We start from the raw sequence: 5,000 nt of genomic DNA on the forward strand, positions 1-5,000 counted from the left end.
TTTGACATCTTCGCTTCTATTTAAATAAATAAATAAGCTGAAGCTAGACATCAGTAAACACCACCACAGACACCACAAGCACGCCTTCTCCTCGTACTTCCGCCTCACGCGGGAACACGGACGCTCTAAATACTTCGAATTCCAATGCCAGTATATTGTAAACCACGGGTTCTTTAATGCTAGCGGGTCGTCGCGACCCTAGTTAACATCATGGTGCACGTCTCGTGACGGGTGTCACGGCGTAGTTAAATGTATGCGATACATTTCTCAAATATAAGCGCTCAGTCATCTGTACATCATGGTAGGTTCCCACGACGTGCAATATGCGTTCAACTTATCAATGTTCATGTGTCCTGCAGTTCACATTATGACGCGCAGTTAGCTGCGGTCTTCATCGATCCATGAGCCGAGTGATCCACTGCCGAGGGTGACTAACTTGCGTAAGCCGCCGCTGTGCGCGTATACCCGTTCCCCGTAGGGAGGAGCAAGCCGCCGCTTAGAGACGAAGCATAAAGTGTCCTCATTCCACATAGGGCAAGCTGGATGAATCCATTTTACCCAGGACGGCCGAAGCGGCGTGGACCAGGGGAGAACTGAACCTTATACTTCACACCACAGTAAGTCTACGTGTCCTCTTCCACATAGGGCAAGCTAGAACTAACTATCTTACCCAGGACTGCCGAAGCAGCGTGGACCAGGGGAGGAACACACTTTTCATGGAAACGTAAGGCATCCATGACTGCCATAACGTAAGCCGCCGCTGTGCGCGTATACCCGTTCCCCGTAGGGAGGAGCAAGCCGCCGCTTAGAGACGAAGCATAAAGTGTCCTCATTCCACATAGGGCAAGCTGGATGAATCCATTTTACCCAGGACGGCCGAAGCGGCGTGGACCAGGGGAGAACTGAACTTTATACTTCACACCACAGTAAGTCTACCCAAACGCCCTAGAATAATCTTGCATGGAATAATGGAATACGACCTTGGTCTAATCTTTCATTGGTTTGTACTCAGACCGGAGGTAATGATTAACAGAAGTAGTTGGGGACACTAGTATTACGGCGCGAGAGGTGAAATTCGTAGACCGTCGTAAGACTAACTAAAGCGAAGGCATTTGTCAAGGATGCTTTCTTTAATCAAGAACGAAAGTTAGAGGATCGAAGGCGATTAGATACCGCCCTAGTTCTAACCGTAAACGATGCCAACTAGCAATTGGGAGACGCTACAACCAGGTGCTCTCAGTAGCTTCCGGGAAACCAAAGTCAGGTTCCGGGGGAAGTATGGTTGCAAAGTTGAAACTTAAAGGAATTGACGGAAGGGCACCACAATGAAATGGAGCTTGCGGTTCAATTTGACTCAACACGGGAAAACTTACCAGGTCCGAACTTATGGAGGTGAGACAGATTAATAGCTCTTTCTCAAATTTAAGGGTAGTGGTGCATGGCCGTTCTTAGTTCGTGGATTGATTTGTCTGGTTAATTCCGATAACGAACGTGACTCACATATGCTAACTAGAACGCAGTCAGCGTTAATGCGTCGATGCCGATTGGAACGGGTTAGGACCTTTCGGTGGAGTATGACCTGACACCTTCGCTGTTCGTGTGCGCAAGTGCACTTACGGTACGCTGCTTAGCAGGACAATTTGTGTTTAGCAAAATGAGATCGAGCGATAACAGGTCCGTGATGCCCTTAGATGTTCTGGGCTACACGCGTGCTACAATGTGGGTAGCAGCGTGTCTCCTATTCCGAGAGGAACGGGAAATCACTCAAATACTCACTTAGTAGGGATTATGGATTGCAATGGTCCATATGAACTCGGAACTTCTAGTAAGTGCTGGTCATCAGCCAGCGTTGAATACGTCCCTGCCCTTTGTACACACCGCCCGTCGCTACTACCGATGGATTATTTAGTGAGGTCTTTGGAGATGATCGTTCGCTGGATCCTCGTGAACCGCGTCTGCTTTATCGAAGTTGACCGAACTTGATGATTTAGAGGAAGTAAAAGTCGTAACAAGGTTTCCGTAGGTGAACCTGCGGAAGGATCATTAGTGGCCAAGTGATCCTTCCAGAAGTCCGAACCTGCGGGTTGAGACTTCGGCACAAGTTGCCATATGATAATTGACGAAACACTATAGAAGTCCGAACCTGCGGGTTGAGACTTAGGCACAAGTTGCCATATGAACATTGACGAAACACTATGAAGTCCGAACCTGCGGGTTGAGACTTAGGCACAAGTTGCCTTATACATGACTTCGAACAAATACACAAGTCCGAACCTGCGGGTTGAGACTTAGGCACAAGTTGCCTTATACATGACTTCGAACAAATACACAAGTCCGAACCTGCGGGTTGAGACTTAGGCACAAGTTGCCATATGAAAGTTGACGAAACACTAACAAGTCCGAACCTGCGGGTTGAGACTTAGGCACACGTTGCCTTATACATGACTTCGAACAAATACACAAGTCCGAACCTGCGGGTTGAGACTTAGGCACAAGTTGCCTTATACATACATTGGCCAAATAAACAGAAGTCCGAACCTGCGGGTTGAGACTTAGGCACAAGTTGCCATATTATATTCGATCAAACACTAAGTAGTCCGAACCTGCGGGTTGAGACTCAAGACCGTAACAAGATGTCACTATACAAGTCCGAACCTAAGGGTTGAGACTTAATGCGATCTAGATACCAAGTTGACATCCAATACCTGTTGAGCAAAACCAAAGATTCCCTGTTCTCGAATGATTACACTATATAACAGGGAATCTTGAAGAAATCAAGCAAGCGTGAAACAAAGTCATCACTTGGGCATGCTCGATAGCCAACCACATGACCTTAACCTAAGAGAGCATGCAAACCACATGATACCTATAAACGATTAACCCGCCCTAGTTCAATCGTTCACCAAGTGATGACTTCAGTATGGCTAAGAGAAAAACTTTTAAATGGGAAAAACTCTAAGTCCGAACCTCCGGGTTGAGACTTCCGCGTAGGAGGTGCGCCCACCTCCTATCCGAAAGATGGTGAATCAGGGGTGTTCGATCAGCAATGGTCGGATGCCCCGTCGTAGTCCAACTATGACAATCAAAGTCAAGACCTCCGGGTTGAGACTTTCCGCGAGTACAAGCATAAAGGAACACGGACCAAGCCGTACCGAGAGAATCGGTACTAGAGCCCTCGTGGTTCTACATTGAGAGAGCCCTCGTGGTTCTCATTAGGGGCTTTATGCAAGTCGTACTCAATACTGTGGTGTGAAGTATAAAGTATAGTCTTCGCCTGGTCCACGCTGCTTCGGCGGTCCTGGGTAAGATAGTTCATTCTAGCTTGCCCTATAGTGGAATGAGGACACTTAATGCTTCGTCTTTTAGCGGCGGCTAGACTCCTCCTCACGGGGAACGAGTTGACGCACACAGCGGCGGCTTACGCACTATGGCAATCATGGATGCCTGAAGATTCCGTGAAGTTCTCCCCTGGTCCACGCTGCCTCGGCAGTCCTGGGTAAAATGGAATATTTCCAGCTTGCCCTATAGTGGAAGAGGACTATCCAACAATACAAAGTCAAGACCTCCGGGTTGAGACTTTCCGCGTCGGTGGTGTCGCGCACCGCCTATCCGAAAGATGGTGTAACAGGGGTGTTCGATCAGCAATGGTCGGATGCCCCGTCATAGTCCAACTATGACAACCAAAGTCAAGACCTCCGGGTTGAGACTTTCCGCGTCCGGAGGTACGCGTACCGCCTACCCGAAAGATGGTGTGCTTCTGGGGTATTCGATGAGTCGGATACCCCGTCGTAGTCCAACTATGACAATCAAAGTCAAGACCTCCGGGTTGAGACTTCCGCGTCCGGAGGTACGCGTACCGCCTACCCGAAAGATGGTGTGCTTCTGGGGTATTCGATGAGTCGGATACCCCGTCGTAGTCCAACTATGACAATCAAAGTCAAGACCTCCGGGTTGAGACTTCCGCGTCCGGAGGTACGCGTACCGCCTACCCGAAAGATGGTGAATCAGGGGTGTTCGATCAGCAATGGTCGGATGCCCCGTCGTAGTCCAACTATGACAATCAAAGTCAAGACCTCCGGGTTGAGACTTTCTAAGAGTACAAGCATAAAGGAACACGGACCAAGCCGTACCGAGAGAATCGGTACTAGAGCCCTTGTGGTTCTACATTGAGAGAGCCCTCGTGGTTCTCATTAGGGGCTTTATGCAAGAAGTACTCAATACTGTGGTGTGAAGTATAAAGTATAGAGTCCTCCACTGGTCCACGCTGCTCCGGCGGTCCTGGGTAAGATAGTTCATTCTAGCTTGCCCTATGTGGAAGAGGACTCAATACCCTACCTGTTGAGCTTGAAACAAAGTCATCACTTGGGCATGCTCATATTGCCATACACAATTACATTATATTCGAATGAGCATGCAAGCGACCCTATATAGACCGAACCAAAACGATAGATACCGCCGTAGTTCACCCCCACCAAGTGATGACTTCAGTATGGCTAGTGTGTGAAGTATAAAGTATAGTCCTCCCCTGGTCCACACTGCTTCGGCGGTCCTGGGTAAGATAGTTAGTTCTAGCTTGCCCTATGTGGAAGAGGACACCATACTTAATACTGTGGTGTAATGAACAAAGTATAGTCCTCCACTGGTCCACGCTGCTTCGGCGGTCCTGGGTAAGATAGTTAGTTCTAGCTTGCCCTATGTGGAAGAGGGCATACAAGACAAAGTATAGTTCTCCCCTGGTCCACGCTGCTTCGGCGGTCCTGGGTAAGATAGTTAATTCTAGCTTGCCCTATGTGGAAGAGAGCATACATGAACCAAGAACGAAGGTTAGATCGAGGAATGATTCGACAACTAACCGATGGTATGAAATGTGAAGAATTCAAGCAAGCACACAATCAAGTCATCACTTGGGCATGCTCGATAGCCAACCTCATGACATTAACCTGTAGAGCATGCAAAAACCAATATATATGTAAACGATGCCTCCCTAGTTCAGCGCTTCA

The 5,000-nt window shown here is 48.3% G+C and overlaps 1 non-coding gene across 1 annotated transcript; it reads right to left on the reverse strand.

Annotated features, from left to right (window-relative positions):
* Window positions 1-275: 275 nt before the first annotated feature.
* Window positions 276-430, reverse strand: LOC131270957 (5.8S ribosomal RNA). The gene has a single exon (XR_009179946.1). It is a non-coding gene; the product is annotated as a 5.8S ribosomal RNA (ribosomal RNA).
* Window positions 431-5,000: the final 4,570 nt, after the last annotated feature.

Source organism: Anopheles coustani (genome assembly GCF_943734705.1).
Source record: "Anopheles coustani chromosome X unlocalized genomic scaffold, idAnoCousDA_361_x.2 X_unloc_77, whole genome shotgun sequence".
Taxonomy (NCBI): Eukaryota; Metazoa; Arthropoda; class Insecta; order Diptera; family Culicidae; genus Anopheles; species Anopheles coustani.